The sequence below is a fragment of the Oncorhynchus mykiss genome, chromosome 14 (genome assembly GCF_057628025.1).
Source record: "Oncorhynchus mykiss isolate SJ-2025 chromosome 14, ASM5762802v1, whole genome shotgun sequence".
Lineage (NCBI taxonomy): Eukaryota > Metazoa > Chordata > Actinopteri > Salmoniformes > Salmonidae > Oncorhynchus > Oncorhynchus mykiss.
In genome coordinates, this window is record NC_143035.1 from 20,986,448 (window position 1) to 21,007,409 (window position 20,962).

Genomic DNA, 20,962 nt, shown 5'->3' on the forward strand with positions numbered 1-20,962 from the left:
GCTGAAAGTTTAGAGGAACGGCCAGGTCTTGGTAGATTTGCAGTGGTCTGATACTCCTTCCATTTCAATATTATCGCTTGCACAGTGCTCCTTGGGATGTTTAAAGCTTGGGAAATCTTTTTGTATCCAAATCCGGCTTTAAACTTCTTCACAACAGTATCTCGGACCTGCCTGGTGTGTTCCTTGTTCTTCATGATGCTCTCTGCGCTTTTAACGGACCTCTGAGACTATCACAGTGCAGGTGCATTTATACGGAGACTTGATTACACACAGGTGGATTGTATTTATCATCATTAGTCATTTAGGTCAACATTGGATCATTCACTGAACTTCTGGAGAGAGTTTGCTGCACTGAAAGTAAAGGGGCTGAATAATTTTGCACGCCCAATTTTTCAGTTTTTGATTTGTTAAAAAAGTTTGAAATATCCAATAAATGTCGTTCCACTTCATGATTGTGTCCCACTTGTTGTTGATTCTTCACAAAAAAATACAGTTTTATATCTTTATGTTTGAAGCCTGAAATGTGGCAAAAGGTCGCAAAGTTCAAGGGGGCTGAATACTTTCGCAAGGCACTGTAATTTGATTGCTTTTCTAATTTCCATGACCAAGTTACCTGCTGCTAGCCGGACAAAATGCTATGCTAGCATATTTTGAAAATCTGAGATGACAGGGTGATTAACAAAAGGCTAAGCTGTGTCTCAATATATTTCATTTATGATTTTCATGAATAGGAATATTTTCGAGGAATATTTATGTCTGTTGCGTTATGCTAATTAGTGTCAGCCGATGATTACGCTCCCTCATGCGGAATGGGGAGTCACTAGCTTTGGTGACAAAACGGATGGCACTGTGATAGACTGCATCCAATTTGCTGAGTAGAGTGTTGGAGGCTATTTTATAAACGATATCGCCGAAGTTGAGGATTGGTAGGTTAGTCAGTTTTACGAGGGTATGTTTGGCGGGATGAGTAAAGGATGCTTTGTTGCGAAATAGGAAGCCGTTTCTAGATTTAGTTTTGGATTAGAGATGACACCAATGTGTCAGAGGAAACACCGTACACCTGGCGACCGTGTCAGTGTGCACTGCACCCGGCCCACCACAGGAGTCACTAGTGCGAAATGTGACAAGGATATCCCTGCCAGCCAAAGCCTCTCTAACCCAGACGACGCTGGGCCAATTGTGCCCCGCCCCACGGGCCTCCCGGTCACGGCCAGCTGTGACAGAGCCTGGACTCAAACCCAGAATCTCTAGTGGCATAGCTTGCACTGTGATGCAGTGCCTTAGACCATTGTGCCACCCAGGAGGCCAATAGCATCATTTTTAATATTTGGGCTGCAGAGATAGCCTGCAGAGTTCTGTCATACTATCCAGGTCTGTGCCCAAACAATTCAAGCTTCTACTTATAAAAATCCACCTTTCCAGAAACAAGTCTCTCACCACTGCCGCTTGTAAAAGACCACCTTCTGCCCCCAGCTGTGCTCTGGACACCATATGTGAATTGATTGCCCCCCATCTATCTTCATAGCTCGTACTGTTAGGCAGAGGTGTGAACTCGAGGCACATGACTTGGCCACAAGTCAGACTCAAGTCACAAATATGATGACTTGCAACTCGACTTTGACTTTAACACCAATGACTCTTGACTTGACTTGGACTTGAGCCTTATGACTCGACCTGACTTTGGGCAAGTCTGGAAAGGTGGATTTTTAGAAGTAGAAGCTTGAATTGTTTGGGCACAGACCTGGATAGTATGACAGAACTCTGCAGGCTATCTCTGCAGTAGATTGCAACTCCGCCCCCTTTGGTAGTTCTGTCTTGTCGGAAAATGTTATAGTTAGGGATGGAAATTTCAGGATTTTTGGTGGCCTTCCTTAAACAGGATTCAGACACGGCTAGGACATCCGGGTTGGCAGAGTGTGCTAAAGGAGTGAATAAAACAAATTTAGGGAGGAGGCTTCTGATGTTAACATGCATGAAACCAAGGCTTTTACGGTTATAGAAGATGGTTGGACATGTTGAATTTGTTCCAAAACGACACTGGAATTGTGACGCAAGTGACAATTTAGTTTGGGATGGACAGCTTTAACGATCAATACATAGATTTTTTTTAGATTTATTTGGTTTGTTTAGGGCCTACATTTTAATTGCCATTGGAAATTTGTACCGTGTGACTAACCTGCCTTTATAGCAGTGATAAATATGCCACGATATACAGTATAGGGAACATGACATCACTATAGAGCAGGCATGGGAATTCAGTGTTGATTCTCCAATACTATGTCTCCGTTCAAAATGGGACCCTATTCTCTATGTTTGACCAGGGCCCATGGGGCACTATGTAGGGAAGATGGTGTAATTTGGGACGTGACCTTTGGTAGGCTACATTGTAAAAATGTGTCTCTTGTTGGATGCAAGAGCAGGGGAGCCAATTAAAAGCAGCCTGCATGTTTTATGTTTTACCACACTTGCTACACCCATAATGCTAATCAGGGGGCCTTTGTGGCTGTGGCCAATGACACAACACAGCAATCTCCAGTGGTGGAAAAAGTACCAAATTGTCATACTTGAGTAAAAGTATAGAAACGTTAATAGAAAGTTACATAAGTAAAAGTAAAAGCCACCCAGTAAAATACTACTTGACTAAAATTATTTGGTTGTGAATATACTTAAGTTTCAAAAGAAAATGTATTTGCTCAAATATACTTAAGTATCAAAAGTAAAAGTATATATCATGTCAAATTCCTTCAATTAAACAAAACAGGCAGCAGCATTTTTTTGTTAAAAAAATGTATGGATAGCCAGGGGCACACTCCAACACACAGACATCATTTACAAAAGATACATTTGTGTTTAGTGAGTCCGCTAGATCACAGGCAGAAGGGATGACCATGTGTTTTCTTGATAAGTGCAGGAATTGGACCATTTTCCTGTCCTTCTAAGCATTCAAAATGGTACTTTTGGGTGGCAGGTAAAATGCATGGAGTAAAAAGTACATTATTTTCTTTAGGAATGTAGTGAAGTAAAAGTAAAAGTTGTCATGAATATAAATCGTAAAGTAAAGTACAGACACCTCAATCTACTTAAGTAGTACTTTAAACTATTTTACTGAACTACATTACACCACTGGCAATCTCCAACTCAGTGTGTGTGTGTGCATTTACACTATACGTTGTTTGTGTGTGCCTGTTTGTGTTTGTGCTCATGTGTCAAAAAAATATATACTGTATATACACTGCTAAAAAAATAAAGGGAACACTTAAAACAACACAATGTAACTCCAAGTCAATCACACTTCTGTGAAATCAAACTGTCCACTTAGGAAGCAACACTGACTGACAATACATTTCACATGCTGTTGTGCAAATGGAATAGACAACAGGTGGAAATTACAGGCAATTAGCAAGACACCCCCAATAAAGGAGTGGTTCTGCAGGTGGTGACCACAGATCACTTCTCAGTTCCTATGCTTCCTGGCTGATGCTTTGGTCACTTTTGAATGCTGGCGGTGCTTTCACTCTAGTGGTAGCATGAGACGGAGTCTACAACCCACACAAGTGGCTCAGGTAGTGCAGCTCATTCAGGATGGCACATCAATGCGAGCTGTGGCAAGAAGGTTTGCTGTGTCTGTCAGCGTAGTGTCCAGAGCATGGAGGCGCTACCAGGAGACAGGCCAGTACATCAGGAGACGTGGAGGAGGCCGTAGGAGGGCAACAACCCAGCAGCAGGACCGCTACCTCCGCCTTTGTGCAAGGAGGAGCAGGAGGAGCACTGCCAGAGCCCTGCAAAATGACCTCCAGCAGGCCACAAATATGCATGTGTCTGCTCAAACGGTCAGAAACAGACTCCATGAGGGTGGTATGAGGGCCCGACGTCCACAGGTGGGGGTTGTGCTTTACAGCCCAACACCGTGCAGGACGTTTGGCATTTGCCAGAGAAGATTGGCAAATTCGCCACTGGCGCCCTGTGCTCTTCACAGATGAAATCAGGTTCACACTGAGCACATGTGACAGACGTGACAGAGTCTGGAGACGCCGTGGAGAACGTTCTGCTGCCTGCAACATCCTCCAGCATGACCGGTTTGGCGGTGGGTCAGTCATGGTGTGGGGTGGCATTTCTTTGGGGGCCGCACAGCCCAGGCGTTGTAGGGAGGTCATACAGGCACGTGGAGGCCACACACACTACTGAGCCTCATTTTGACTTGTTTTAAGGACATTACATCAAAGTTGGATCAGCCTGTAGTGTGGTTTTCCACTTTAATTTTGAGTGTGACTCCAAATCCAGACCTCCGTGGGTTGATAAATTTGATTTCCATTGATCATTTTTGTGTGATTTTGTTGTCAGCACATTCAACTATATAAAGAAAAAAGTATTTAATAAGAATATTTCATTCATTCAGATCTAGGATGTGTTATTTTAGTGTTCCCTTTATTTTTTTGAGCAGTGTATATATGCATAGATAATTTTCACAGAACCAGCATACAGCAATTACATCTCAGTAAGTACAACTGTCAGACATCTACGTATTAGTCCATGGTCTAACACTGTAAATCCACTAACAGTAAGGATTAGACATCTGTCATCATTACAAGAATTTTCTTTTTTGTATTTCAAGATGTCTGTTATCAAGAGTACCACATACTAGCAGCCACACAGCTCCAGATGGGTCCATCCTGCTCATAATACCTCTTGGATTAGGAAGGGAATCATGGGTTTTAAACAATTATATATAAATACGCTAGATGACTGACAGGGGACGCTGTTTTGAAGCCACTGCACCTCCATCTTGGCACTCTCCCACCATTTAATCAAAATATTTTGGAAGCTATAGATGGGTTGGGTGTTTAGCAACAAAACCGACGCGTGTGCAACTTTGGAGCAAAACAGACAGGGATCACTTCCAAACTAGATTTCATCTCCAATGTTTATTGAAAACATAAATACACTGAACACAATGAACACTTGTTGCACAATGAACACTTGTTGCCTCTCAAAAACATAATTACAGTTGTTGGTTAGCTAGCAAATGTTTTGCCATATTAGCATAGGCATAACATTAGTTAAAACACCTCAAAACATGACATGGTATCAAGAGCAAGATAAAACTAGCTGAAACGAGCCACCTACATGTCAGCTTCTTGCCATTGTTGCTAGCTATCTGGCCATCCAGAGTCACAACAACACATGAACTTCTTCCCAATTAAAGAGTGCAAATCGTTTTATGTGACGTTGTCAGCTAACCTATCTATAGAAATGCATTTATTAATGTCTACATTTGTTTTTGCCACATGTATCTATTATAGACACCTTTAAGCATACTTTTAAATGATATTATGTGAGCTCAAATAAAGACGAAAAACATTTAAAATATCTAAAAGCCTTTTCCTCCCACTCCTCTTTCTATTCTGGTTAGAGACAGTTTGGGCAGCTCTGTGAAGGGAGTAGTACACAGTGTTGTATGAGATTTTCAGTTTCTTGGCAATTTCTCACATGAAATAATCTTCATTTCTCAGAACAAGAATAGACTAACGAGTTTCAGAAGAAAGTTCTTTGTTTCTGGCCATTTTGAGCCTGTAATCGAATCCACAAATGCTGATGCTCCAGATACTCAACTAGTCTAAAGAAGGCCAGTTTTATTGCTTCTTTAATCCGTACGACAGTTTATCTGTGCTAACGTAATTGCAAAATGGTTTTCTAATGATCAATTAGCCTTTTAAAATTATAAACTTGCATTAGCTAACACAACGTGCCATTGGAACACAGGAGTGATGTTTGCTGATAATGGGCCTCTGTACGCCTATGTGTAGATATTCCATTATAAATCAGTCGTTTCCAGCTACAATCGTCATTTACAACATTAACAATGTCTACACTGTATTTCTAATCAATTTGATGTTATTTTAATTGACCCCCCAAAAAATTGTCTTTCAAAAACAAGGACATTTCTAAGTGACTCCGAACTTTTGAACAATACTGTATAGCATCAGTAATACAGGGTTAATATAGAGTATATCATCAGTTTAAAACTTGAGAGAAGGGTGTTGCAGGATGCTACTGCTGCTGCCTCAACCCATAGACAGCCTACCACCCCTCTGCCCAGCAGATAACGCTGCCTGCTCCATCCTCTTCCAAAAGCCTAGCTTTGGCATTTTGTTTTATTGAATAAGTTCCCAAGGAGGAACGACAGCAGTGCTCATCGATGGGAGCCAAAACCAGCAGGGCTCTCCAAACGAGGCGGCTTACATTTTAGTCGTTTCCAAACGAGAGCAACTTACAGTGAGTGCATTCATTTTCATACGGGTCCCCTGTGGGAATCAAACCCACAACCCTGGCATTGCAAGTGCCATGCTCTACCAACTGAGCTATATGGGAACTTATAGATAGAAGCAGAGAGACAGAAATCTCGCCTCCTTGTCTCTCTGGTTGACATCTCATCTTTCGTCTAAATCGCAGCCTTGATGTGTGCAGGCTGGCTCCACTCGGCTCAGAGAGGTTTTATTGGCCTCTAATAGGTATGTCATTTGAAAAGTGACAAATCGGACAGTTATAATTGGAGGGGGGCTCGGCTCTTTATTAGAGCCGTTGGTCGTCGGTTTCCGTTTTCCCTCTAATGAAGGAAGATAAGAAAGTGATGGTGGAGCTGGGGTCTTTTTTTAAATATATACCCGGTTTGCGGAGACTTTACACGAGCCGCCGTGTCAAAACATCTTTGTTCTACCATGAAGGGATTCTGGGGGTTTCGGGCGACATGGTGTTCTTGGGAACCAAGGCCCGTCTTCCTGGGGATAAAGTCTCTTCATTTCCACCCCCTTTCCTTCCATCCCTAGATACTCCTCATGGTCTACATGTATTACACTGATAGTGCATGGAAATGCCTCTGCCTGACATTTGATTCTAAAACTACCAACATCTAAACATGTTGACAGAAGCTATGAAAGCTATGAAAATAATAAGAGTTTCAGTTTTGCCTTAAAAGACCTTTCAAAGATGGTGAAATGAAATGAAATAGAGGATAGAAGACTAGCTTCTTTTCAGCGTCATGAATCACGTATGATGATAAAAGATTTAAGTCCTACAAATCTACGGCTTGAGATGATTCTGCTCCTCTTAGAGAGCTTAGGATCACCATAACTCACGGTGGCAGAGCCCCGTGTTATGACAGTGGTGAAATATCCATCAATTGGTTTTACAACCACTTTTTGTCACCAGGGTGCAAAATTTGCATATAAAATATAGATGTTTCATCATGTTCTTCATGCATTCTATTTAATCTACTTATCACAATATATTGTTTAAGTCGGTTTAAATATCTAGAATCATTCCACTCATACTTACACTGACCAAAAATCAACCGTTCCACAATGTTGTGTTGACAACAGTATCACAGTAGAGTACATCTGCAATGCAGGGGGCTCCATTGTGTGTCCTCTATTTCACATGTCACTGCCTCACACCTCTCCCTTCACTCTTGCTCTGAGCATCTGTCAGGGAAGGTGTACAACAAGGAACAGACCATGTGCCAGGACAGGGGGATCTGGGGGGTGGGAAGGATGGACAGATTAGTTAAGGGGATCTGGGGGTGATGAACAGATTAGTCAGGGGGATCTGGGGGTGATGGACATATTAATGGTGGGCCTTGTCAAAGAGGTGGGGCTTTATAAGAGACTGAAAGATAGCTAAAGGGAGGGAGTTCCAGAACCTAGGAGCAACCCTGGAGAAGGCCCTGTCGCCATAGCTCTGGATCTACGGCCTGGGGATGATGCTGGGTTGGTGGGGGAGAAGAGGGTCTGAGAGGTAAAGGGGGGGGGGGGGTGGCATGGCAAGGTGGTGAATGGCTTAGTAGGTCAGAAGAAAGATCTTGTAATCAATACATTGGGCGACAGAGAGCCAGTGGAGTTCATTGAGGACAGGGGCGATGTGGCTGCCAGGACAACCGCCCTGTAGCACTCACGCCTGTAGCCATTAAGTGTTTTGAAAGGCTGGTCATGGCTCACATCAACACCATCATCCCAGTCACCCTGGACCCACTCCAATTTGCATACTGCCCCAACAGATCCACACTACATACTGCCCTTTCCCACCTATGTGGGAATGCTGTTCATTGACTAAAGCTCAGCATTCAACACCATAGTGCCCACAAAGCTCATCACTAGGCTAAGGACCCTGGGACTGAACACCTCCCTCTGCAACTGGATAGTGGAGTTCCTGACGGGCCGCCCCCAGGTGGTAAGGGTAGGCAACAACACATCTACCATGCTGATCCTCAACACCGGTTCCCCTCTGGGGTGCGTGCTCAGTCCCCTCCTGTACTCCCTGTTCACCCACGACTGCATAGCCAAGCACGACTTCGACACCATCATTAAGTTTGCTGATGACACAACAGTGTTGGCCTGATCACCGACAACGATGAGATAGCCTATAGGGAGGTGGTCAACGACCTGGCAGTGTGGTGCCAGGCCAACAACCTTTCCCTCAATGTGAGCAAGACAAAGGAGATGATCATGGACAACAGGAAAATGAGGGCCGAACAGGCCCCCATCTACATCGACGGAGCTGAAGTGGAGTGGGTCGAGAGTTTCAAGTTCCTTGGTGTCCACATCACCAACAAACTATCATGGTCCACACACTAAGACAGTCGTGAAGAGGGCATGACACCTTTTCCCCCTCAGGAGACTGAATAGATTTGGCATGAGATCCCAGATCCTCAAAAAGTTCAACAGCTGCACCATCGAGAGCATCCTGACCAGTTGCATTACCGCCTGGTATGGCAACTGCTCTGCATCTGACCGTAAGGCGCTACAGAGGGTAGTGCGTATGGCCCAATACATCACTGGGGCCATGCTTCCTGCCATCCAGGACCTATATACCAGACGGTGTCAGAGGAAGGCCCCAAAAAATAGTCAAAGACTCCAGTCACCCAAGTCATAGACTGTTCTCTCTGCTACTGCTCGGCAAGCGGTACCGGAGTGCCAAGTCTAGGTCCAAAAGGTTCCTTAAACCTCTTAGAGCTCTAGGGGCGCTATTTCATTTTTGGATAAAAAACGTTCCCGTTTTAAGCGCGATATTTTGTCACGAAAAGATGCTCGACTATGCATATTCTTGACAGTTTTGGAAAGAAAACACTCTGAAGTTTCAGAATCTGCAAAGATTTTGTCTGTAAGTGCCCCAGAACTCATTCTACAGGCGAAACCAAGATGATGCATCACCCAGGAATTAGCAGAATTTCTGAAGCTCTGTTTTCCATTCTCTCCTTATATGGCTGTGATTGCGCAAGGAATGAGCCTACACTTTCTGTCGTTCGCCCAAGGTCTAAGCAGCATTGTGACGTATTTGTAGGCATATCATTGGAAGATTGGCCATAAGAGACTACATTTTCCAGAGGTCCGCCCGGTGTCCTTTGTCTAAATTTGTGCGTAATCTTCAGGTGCGGTCATTTTCTCCTGGGATTCAGGAGAGAAAGCATGTGTCCAAGAACGATGTATCAATGAAGAGATATGTGAAGAACACCTTGAGGATTGATTCTAAACAACGTTTGCCATGTTTTCAGTCGATATTATGGAGTTAATTTGGAAAAAAGTTTGCGTTTTGAGGACTGAATTTATGGATTTTTTTTGGTAGCCAAATGTGATGTATAAAACGGAGCTATTTCTAATACACAAGGAATCTTTTTGGAAAAACTGAGCATCTGCTATCTAACTGAGAGTATCCTCATTGAAAACATCAGAAGTTCTTCAAAGGTAAATGATTTTATTTGAAGGCTTTTATGTTTTTGTTAATGTTGCGTGCTGGATGCTAACGCTAATGCTAACGCTAAATGCTAACGCGAAATGCTAACTCTAGCTAGCTACTTTTACACAAATGATTGTTTTCCTATGGTTGAGAAGCATATTTTGAAAATCTGAGATGACAGTGTTGTTTACAAAAGGCTAAGCTTGAGAGATGGCATATTTATTTCATTTCATTTGCGATTTTCATAAATAGTTAACGTTGTGTTATGCTAATGAGCTTGCTGATAGATTTACACAATCCTGGATACAGGGGTTTTTTCATAGCTAAACGTGACGCAGAAAACGGAGCGATTTGTCCTAAACAAATAATCTTTCAGGAAAAACTGAACATTTGCTATCTGAGAGTCTCCTCATTGAAAACATCTGAAGTTCTTCAAAGGTAAATGATTTTTTTGAATGCTTTTCTGTTTTTTTGTGTAAATGTTGCCAGCTGAATGCTAATGCTAAATGCTACGTTAGCCATCAATACTGTTACACAAATGCTTGTTTTGCAATGGTTGAGAAGCATATTTTGAAAATCTGAGATGACAGTGTTGTTAACAAAAGGCTAAGCTTGAGAGATGGCATATTTATTTCATTTCATTTGCGATTTTCATGAATAGTTAACGTTGCGTTATGGTAATGAGCTTGAGTCTGTATTCACGAACCCGGATCCGGGATGGGGAGATCAGAAAGGTTAACAGCTTCTACCCCCAAACAATATGACTGCTGAACAATTAATCAAATGGCCACCCGGACTCTTTACATTGCCCCACTCCCTTTATTTTTACACTGCTGCTACTCACTGTTTATCATCTATGCACAGTCACTGCACCCCTACCTACAGTACATGTACAAATTACCTCGACTAACCTGTACCTCCGCACATTTACTCAGTACCGGTGCCCCCTGTATATAGCCTCGTTATTGTTATGTAATTCTACTGTGTTACTTTTCATTTTTCATTTATTTTAGTAAATATTTTCTACACTTTATTTATTGAACTGCACTGTTGGTTAAGGGCTTGTAAGTAAGCATTTCACGGTAAGGTTGTATTCGGCGCATGTGACAAATACAACTTGACTAGATTTGACTCCACACTGCCCTTTCCCGCTTGGACAAAAGGAACACCTACGTGATAATAACTGTTTCTTGACTACAGCTCAGCATTCAACACCATAATGCCCTCCAAGCTCATCACTAAGCTAAGGACCCTGGGACTGAACACCTCCCTCTGTAACTGGATCGTAGGCTTTCTGACGGGCCGCCCCCAGGTGGTGAGGGTAGGCAACTACACATCCGCCACACTGACCCTCAACACAGGGGCCCCTCAGGGGTTAGAAGTACTTGCTAACTAGCTTTTAGCACAATGACTCCAGCCACCCAAGTCATAGACTGTTCTCTCTGCTACAGCACGGCAAGCGGTACCGATGCACCAAGTCTGGAACCAAAAGGGCCCTGAAAAGTTCCTACTACCAAACCATAAGACTACTAAATAATTAGCTAAATAGTTTTTAAAAAGTCTGGGTAGCTATTTGGCTAATTGACCCTTTTTAACTCATCACTTACGCTGCTACTGTTCATTATCTATCCTGTTGTCTAGTCACTTTAACTCAATTACCTCATACCCCAGCACATCGACTCGTACTGGTACCCCGTGTATATAGCCAAGTCATCGTTACTCATTGGTATTTATTCCTTGTGTATTTCTATTATTATTTATTTTTTCTCTCTCTGCATTGTTGGGAAGGACCCATAAGTAAGCATTTCACTGTTGGTAAACAACAGGTGTAGACTAATAATGTGACAAATAACAATTGATTTGACACACACACACACACACACACAGCTTCCAGAGACACCTATAGGAAGAAAGGAGCACACATAGAGATGATATACATATGGCTACGGTCTTCTGAAGGGACCCCTGACCCTGTCACATCTCGTTTTCCACTGCCCATGTTTTCCTCACCCAGATACAAACACAACACTGTATGATTATCTGAGCCCAGGCGTAGTCAACCCTGCTACCACCACATGGGAAGTTGTTAAAAAGGCAAGACAGACAAGTCAACGGGAAAAACAAGAGTTGTTTGTCGGTAAGAAACTAGTCTGATTGTGGCGGGAACCAGTGGAGGCTGGGGGCCGGTTGTGGCCGCATGGGGACTTCACATAGGGAGGTATCAATAAAGCCAAAGTGACAGAGGCACACTTGATTAGAAGTGACGGCTACATCTGGCAGCCTTGGCCATTACTTTCCCACCAGCCCGTCCCCTAGGGTGGCATGAACTGACAGGCCCACCAGCCCGTTCCCTGGGGTGGCATGAACTGACAGGCCCGGTCAGGCCTTCCATTACCACCTCCACCGCCTAGCCCTGCCAGGTAGCACACAGCTACCTCGCCGCGGCAGAAAATAGCTATCTAAGGGGTGGGAGGAAGAGGGGGTGAGGAAAGAGGAAGGGAGGGAGGGACCGAGGAAGAGAGAGCACAGTAGAGCTGAATACACACGGGGAACGTCCGTCAACGTTGTGTTTCTGCCTGCAAATAAAGCGAGCGTTGATTCATTGAATTATAAATAGATGGTTCTCTCTTGAAATCAGAGTTAAATCGTTACAAAATTGCAACATTTTTACAGACATGTCAGACCATAATAAATAATACATGTATTTTGTATAGTGCTTGTCATTACATTTTTTTACATTTTTATAAAATAATGATGTACAATAAAAACAACATACATTAAAAAGGAATCATAGGTAAACTAACAATATTGTAAACTTGATGCTACACACAATTTTTTTTAGCTTTAGTGTGTGTGTGTGTCCAACAACCACTTAGTTATGTTAGGAAGTGTGCCATCTTCATTACCGTCCCTGGTAACTTCACCCCAACTTCTCTTATCCCCAGAACACAGTAACATAAGAACATAAGTGTTTTTCTGACATTTTGGGGAAATTGAACTGAAAAATAAAGAATACAGCCCTTGCAGAGCCACAAGTCCCATGGGGACGTCCTCTAGGGCATGGATGTTCTCCCAATCAAAGGCCAGCGGGTTTTCACTCTCATGGTGAAATGGATTTCCGTCGATGTGCAGTAAAGGAGTGGGGTGCGGTGAAATCTGTGTCAACAAAAGTAAGAAAAAAGATTAATACACATACAATTAACAAAGAACATAACAAATGTTCAGCTGTAGCTTCTGTTTGTGAAAAAACGGATTATTGGTGCAGAGGCATACCTTGTCACGGACATGAAGGCCACTCTGGTTCTCATAGAAGAGGTAGGGCAAGAGCAGGATTGCTGCTGTGGTCTCGAGTCCAAGTAAAGTAAAGCAATGATCTTACTACACTTGTTCATTTTATGACAAAATACATAAGAGAAAGGGGAGGAATAAGAGCAAATACCTCTTGTGTATTGTCCTTTACCTCTTGCTAGTCCTTGAATTATCTTTTTGTTTATCAATCAATCAATCAATCAATCAAATTTATTTTATATAGCCCTTCGTACATCAGCTGATATCTCAAAGTGCTGTACAGAAACCCAGCCTAAAACCCCAAACAGCAAGCAATGCAGGTGACTTGATTCATTTCTGAGAAGAGCTGAAAAGATCATTTGCACACATTTGTATGCTAATAGATTTCAGTTTGTATTGACTGCTGTGTAGGTTACATGTACACTTCAAATGCAGCTGTCCTACAACATATCCGTACCTTCTTTTTGATCCCAATTGCATTGTGTCCATGCTCTGTCCTATAAGAATTTCAAAAGGACGATTGTTTAAAAACAAGAAATGGACAGTGATGGGGGTAAGGGGGGATACCTAGTCATATTTTGCGTCATCATTGCATGCGATCATCATTCTCAAAGCCGCTGTTTACTTCTAAGATCACTTTAGCACCACCCTAAAACCCGATTCAAATTCGACACAAACCTTCAAATAGGTATGTAATGACTCTTTATAGGGTTTTATTTACATTTTAGAGGCGATAAGGTGATAAGTTGGACAGATCGAGTGAAAAAAAGCAACTTTCCCACACAACATCTCTCCTTCTCCTCGTTTACGTTAATGTTATGCCCCCTTGTGAGTTCATAATAGTATTGCATGCTGTCGCAGCCTATATAAAGAGGAAGCCCTCCGTTGACGATTCAGTTCGTTGTAACATCTCGTCTGGACAGGGCACCATCCTTAGTTAGTTAGTTAGTTAGTTAGCTAGCTAGCTAATGTCAACGAAGCTAGCATTAGCTAGTTCATTCTCACACAAGTGAGAACTGCTCTAGATTGGAAACTTACTTTTTCTGTCTATCGTTGTCTCTGATTGGGAACCATACTTAGGCAGCCCTTTTCCCACCTGTCTTGATGGGTAGTTGTCTTTGTTTGTTGGCACTATAGCCTTTAGCTTCACGGTTGTTTTTGGATTGTTTATTGTTTTTGTCAGCGTCATATAAATAAAGGAATATGTACGCTCACCATGCTGCACCTTGGTCCTCTTCATTCAACGGCCGTGACAATGAGTGTAAAGCCATGTTGGCTTTATGGAAATTATATACAATATATGGGGTAGAATATAGTTTAGAAAATAATACAAACCTAGTTCTGCCTAGTTAGGACATAACTTTAGCTAGCTAGCTAACGTTACTGTACTGTAGGTCATACAACGCCAACGGTCAAACCTGGCTTTCTAAAATGTACGTTAGTTCTTCTAAACTATAGCTATAGTAATGTTATGGAAGCTATTCACAGAAGACCATAATTGTCTCTGTTATTCATTAGTATTTTATATTATTATTTAAATGATTTTGATACATATTCAGAGCCAAACATCAACCCAACGTACCTTTTTAACTGTTGTCGCATTCAAACTCGGCATGAGGGTTTTTAGTTGCAATTGCGAAGTTCCCCGAAGGATGCCAGTAACAATGGGGGTTCCTTGATGAACCCCACCTCCTAAGTAGTTCTTTGAAGAACCTTTTGCCGTTGTTTTTCATTGCCAAGGATGAGGATATTTGAGGATCTTAGAAGAACTACAATTGAACTCCTAATTTTTAGAGTGTAGGTAGGCTGCTATATACCCATGATCAAATCAACACAGGTAGGTAGGCTGCTATATACCCATGATTAAATCAACACAGGTAAGTAGGCTGCTATATGCCCATGATTAAATCAACACAGGTAGATAGACTGTTGCATTGTTTTTAAACAGCCTATTTGTCAGTTTAACCAAAGCACACAGCCCAATATATTGTTTTACCTTACAACTTTACTTAGCAAAGTAGGGAAGATCTTCGAACTTCCTTTCTACAAATGACCCACTCAATCTCTAGACCAGATTTGATTCATTTGAACAAAGGCACTCACTAACCATGCACTTTGTTTGAACTGTATCAATCAAATCGTCTCATATCGTCTCTAAGCAACAATTGACAACGTGACATACACTGAGTATACCAAACATTAAGAACATATTTCTAATATTGAGTTTGTCTTGCCCATTCACCCTCTGAATGGCACACATACACAATCCATGTCTCAATTGTCTCAAGGATTAAAAATATTTGTTTTACCCGTCTCCTCCCCTTCATCTACACTGATTATTATTTGTTGTCAAATAAGGGATCATAGCTTTCACCTGGATTCACCTGGTCAGTCTATGCCATGGAAAAAAACAAAGTAGTTGATGTGGACTTCAGGAGACAGCAGAGGGAGCACGCCCCCATCCACGTCAACGGGGACGCAGTGGAGAAGGTAAAAAACTTCATGTTCCTCGGCGTACACCTCACTGAATCTCAAATGGTCCACCCACACAGAGAGTGTGGTGAAGAAGGTGCAACAGCGCCTCTTCATCCTCAGGAGGCTGAAGAAATTCAGCTTGGCTCTGAGGACCCTCACAAACTTTTACAGATGCACCATTAGGAGCTTCCTGTCAGGCTGTATCACTGGACTCTCCAGAGGGTGGGGCGGTCAGACCAATGCATCATCGGATCACCGGGAGCACACTGCCTGCCATTCAGGACATCTACAGCACCCAATGTCACAGGAAGGCCAAGAAGATCATCAAGGACCTCAGCTACCCGAGCCACAGCTTGCTCACCCCTCTATCATCCAGAAGGCTAGGTCTGTACAGTTGCATCAAAGCTGGGACAGAGAGACTAAAAAACAGATTCTATCTCAAGGCCATCAGACTGTTAAATAGTCATCACTAGTCGGACTCCAGCCAGTACCCTGCTTGTACACGATTGAGAAAAACTGTACCTATACATTTCACACTTCCAGAGGTAACAGTGCACTTAGTCTATTTTCATACAAAGTATTAGTACATTTTTACCAACGTTGCTTGACTTAGACGCCATTGACGCGGTTGACGCTTGCGGCCTGTACGTTCTCTCTCGTTCACTCCCATGCATTCCATTTCAAGCATTCGCACGGTCGTTCACATGTATATAAAAAAATCTCCCTTTATTATTTGGGCTTATGGAGGGAGAAAGAGAACGAGAGAGAGGGAGAAGAGAGAGAGAGAGAGAGATAGGAGGAAAAGAGAGTGAGAGAGGGAAAGTGAGAGCACACAGTGGGAGAGAGCACAGGGGTTCAGCACAACACGTATCAGAGATAATTATTACACCACCGCCGCTCTCAAGAGAGAGTTGAGTTCACTATCTACGGTGTGTGAGTGTGTGTGCGCCAGTGTGCCCTCTGAATAATAGACCCTTTCTCCATTCTTTGTTATTAACACTTGCTTTGTGCGATATCTGATCTCAATCGGATCCCTAACGTGAACTCTCGCGTATCAAAGGCAGACTGACATTAAAAGAAGTCTCCATCATGGTTGATGTTTGTTAATCTTCCTAGGCAAAATACAAGATGCGTGTTTGCTGTACGGAACAGCATGAAACCCATTCATTCAAAGATGCTCTACAATGGAGGCAATAATAAACAGGGGATAATTTTGCTCTCTGGAGGCTTTGAGCGCAAATGGAGCTCAGAGGGCACTTAAACAACCCCTAGTACGGGAGGTGTCCCATTCAGTCCATGCTATATGAAATGGTTTCAAACACAGCAATGGGAAAATTATAGATTTGCGGCAGAGGAGGCTGGTGGGAGGAGCTATAGGAGGATGGGCTCATTGTAAAGAATGGAATGGATGGCACAGTATCAAACACATCCAACATATTTGACTCTGTTCCATTTCAGCCATTACAATGGGCCTGTCCTCTTATAGCTCCTTCCACCAGCGTCCTCTGATCGGAAACCTACTGTGTGTCTGGTTGTTTTTCATACACAGAGGCCAGAGAGTTGACACTGTATCTGGTACTGGAAAACATATGGTAACAGTATTCTTTTGATGGCTGTCAATGACAATCTATGACTTTTGTGTTGCCACCCGTAAGAAAAGGTAATTGAATGAGAACTACATATTGACACACAGAGGTCGGTGAAAGGTCGCTGCTGCTGCATTAGATTGAACATTCCCCAGTCTCTGTCTCTATTCCAGTTCACTTCCTAAATCACAACAACACTGATATAATAATTTCACTGGAAAACCTCCAATGACTCAGGACTTAACATGGCTACATCACTTACTTGTAGGTAAACCAATGTGTGGTTACCTACAAACACCACTTGTGTAAAGCAGTTTCGCTGGAAAATCTAACAACCCAAAAAGAACCCAACAAACCGGTTGGACCCAGACGTACAGTATCTATAACAGTAACAGGTCTACCTTACGAGGACACCAAAGATACGTCAGAAAAGGTGAGGGAGCTACGCTGAGGGTCTGTGCTGTGAGCAGTTGCCAGAGTTGGTGTCCAATGAAAGAATGAGAGCGAGAGGCTGGGGACCAAGAGTTTTGAAGGTCGCATTCCGGAGGCTCAAAGTTAAAGTTCATGTACGCCGGCTGAAGCAACATCTGAAGAGCAGGCCAAAATTTGAGAGGGTGTTCATCAGGTCGGCCAAGTCCCACATAGATCGAGTCATCAAACTCAAATTCAGAACACTCATACAAGAGATTTCTACATTTCAGGGAATGGGAGGATGCTAAAGCAGTCTCCTGATCCCGAGGGTGACGACAGGCGCCGGGGAGCTGGACCCACTGATCATGCCCAGGAAGGCTGAAAACCATCTATCTAGTCCCTAAGGGCTGAACAATTTTCTTTAATTCACTGGAACGTTAATGGGCATACGACCACAAACTGTACACTTAGAACATCACTACTACAGTCCCTAAACCCTCTTTATTTATTTGAATGAAACTCATTTGTATGGTGACTCCACTATTGACTTAGATGGTTATTCTTGGTTTGAACACAACTGAAACATTCATAGAAGACCTCCTAAAGCTTCAGGTGGCGTCAGACTTTTTGTTAGGAACAAATTATTTTAACAATATAGGAGTGAGCATTGTAGACAAGTCAATGGATGGAATAATTGGTGTAAGATTTTAACACAGTGTGTTGCAATATTCTTTTGTTATTTTTTTCTTGTTATTTACCACCGGAGGGTTCTATAAGTGGACGCGACTCATGTTTTTTTCAGCCATTGTTGGCGCAGGGGTATTCTCTGGACACCTAGAGTTGCTATAGACACAGGTGGAAATAGGCATGGGGAAACTTCCATTGAATTCTTAAAGGATTCCAAGTGCTGCATTCTGAATGGTAGATTATCACCGCAAAATGATTATTTCACATCAATATCAACAAAGGTAAAAGCAGTCGTCGACTATATATTGTAATTGTTGAATGTGATTACCTCAACTGAGCTTGCAGAAAGTAGGTAGAGTACCTGATCATTCATTGTTGTTTTTGAAATTCATGGAGGTCAAATACACTGCTCAAAAAAATAAAGGGAACACTAAAATAACACATCCTAGATCTGAATGAATGAAATATTCTTATTAAATACTTTTTTCTTTACATAGTTGAATGTTCTGACAACAAAATCACACTAAAATTATCAATGGAAATCAAATTGATCAACCCATGGAGGTCTGGATTTGGAGTCACACTCAAAATGAAAGTGGAAAACCACAATATAGGCTGATCCAACTTTGATGTAATGTCTTTAAAACAAGTCAAAATGAGGCTCAGTAGTGTGTGTGGCCTCCACGTGCCTGTATGACCTCCCTACAACGCCTGGGCATGCTCCTGGTGAGGTGGTGGATGGTCTCCTGAGGGATCTCCTCCCAGACCTGGACTAAAGCATCCGCCAACTCCTGGACAGCCTGTGGATGGAGCGAGATGTCTCAGATGTGCTCAATTGGATTCAGGTCTGGGGAACTGGTGGGCCAGTCCATAGCATCAATGCCTTCCTCTTGCAGGAACTGCTGACACACTCCAGCCACATGAGGTTTAGCATTGTCTTGCATTAGGAGGAACCCAGGGCCAACCGCACCAGCATATGGTCTCACAAGGGGTCTGAGGATCTCATCTCGGTACCTAACGGCAGTCAGGCTACCTCTGGCGAGCACATGGAGGGCTGTGCGGCCCCCCAAAGAAATGCCACCCCACACCATGACTGACCCACCGCCAAACCGGTCATGCTGGCGGATGTTGCAGGCAGCAGAACGTTCTCCACGGCGTCTCCAGACTCTGTCACGTCTGTCACGTGCTCAGTGTGAACCTGATTTCATCTGTGAAGAGCACAGGGCGGGCGCAAGTGGCGAATTTGCCAATCTTGGTGTTCTCTGGCAAATGAAAAACGTCCTGCACGGTGTTGGGCTGTAAGCACAACCCCCACCTGTGGACGTCGGGCCCTCATACCACCCTCATGGAGTCTGTTTCTGACCGTTTGAGCAGACACATGCACATTTGTGGCCTGCTGGAGGTCATTTTGCAGGGCTCTGGCAGTGCTCCTCCTGCTCCTCCTTGCACAAAGGCGGAAGTAGCGGTCCTGCTGCTGGGTTGTTGCCCTCCTACGGCCTCCTCCACGTCTCCTGATGTACTGGCCTGTCTCCTGGTAGCGCCTCCATGGTCTGGACACTACGCTGACAGACACAGCAAACCTTCTTGCCACAGCTCGCATTGATGTGCCATCCTGGATGAGCTGCACTACCTGAGCCACTTGTGTGGGTTGTAGACTCCGTCTCATGCTACCTCTAGAGTGAAAGCACCGCCAGCATTCAAAAGTGACCAAAGCATCAGCCAGGAAGCATAGGAACTGAGAAGTGGTCTGTGGTCCCCACCTGCAGAACCACTCCTTTATTGGGGGTGTCTTGCTAATTGCCTATCATTTCCACCTGTTGTCTATTCCATTTGCACAACAGCATGTGAAATGTATTGTCAGTGGACAGTTTGATTTCACAGAAGTGTGATTGACTTGGAGTTACATTGTGTTGTGTAAGTGTTCCCTTTATTTTTTTGAGCAGTGTATATTGGGGAGGAAGGGGGTGTAGGCTCATCTAAAGTGGGAAGGGGATGTAGGCTCATCTAAGGAGGGAAGGGGATGTAGGCTCATCTAAGGAGGAACGGGATGTAGGCTCATGTAACGGTTTTCTTGGTGAGAAGGAGAGTCGGACAAAAATGCAGCGTATAGATTGCGATCCATGTTTTAATAACCAAACGTAAAACACGAATCAATACAAACACTACAAAATAAAGAAAGTAATGAACGTAACGAAAACAGCCCTATCTGGTGAAAACACATAGACAGGAACAATCACCCACAAACACACAGTGAAACCCAGGCTACCTAAATATGGTTCCCAATCAGAGACAATGACAAACACCTGCCTCTGATTGAGAACCATATCAGGCCGAACAGAGAACTGGACAAACTAGACATGTAACATAGAATGCCCACTCAGATCACACCCTGACCAACCAAAACATAGAAACATACAAAGTAAACTATGGTCAGGGTGTGACAGTACCCCCCCCCCCCTAAGGTGCGGACTCCGGCTGCAAAACCTGAACCTATAGGGGAGGGTCTGGGTGGGCATCTGTCCGCGGTGGCGGCTCTGGCGCTGGACGTGGACCCCACTCCATAATAGTTTTAGTCCACCTCCTTAGCGTCCCTAGATAGGTTACCCTCCTAAATGACAGCTCGGGACAGAGGGGCAGCTCGGAACAGAAGGACAGCTCGGGACAGAGGTAGCTCGGGACTGAGAGGAAGCTCAGCACTGAGAGGAAGCTCAGGCAGGTAGTTGGATCCGGCAGATCCTGGCTGGCTGGCGGTTCTGGCGGATCCTGGCTGACTGGCAGATCTGGAAGAG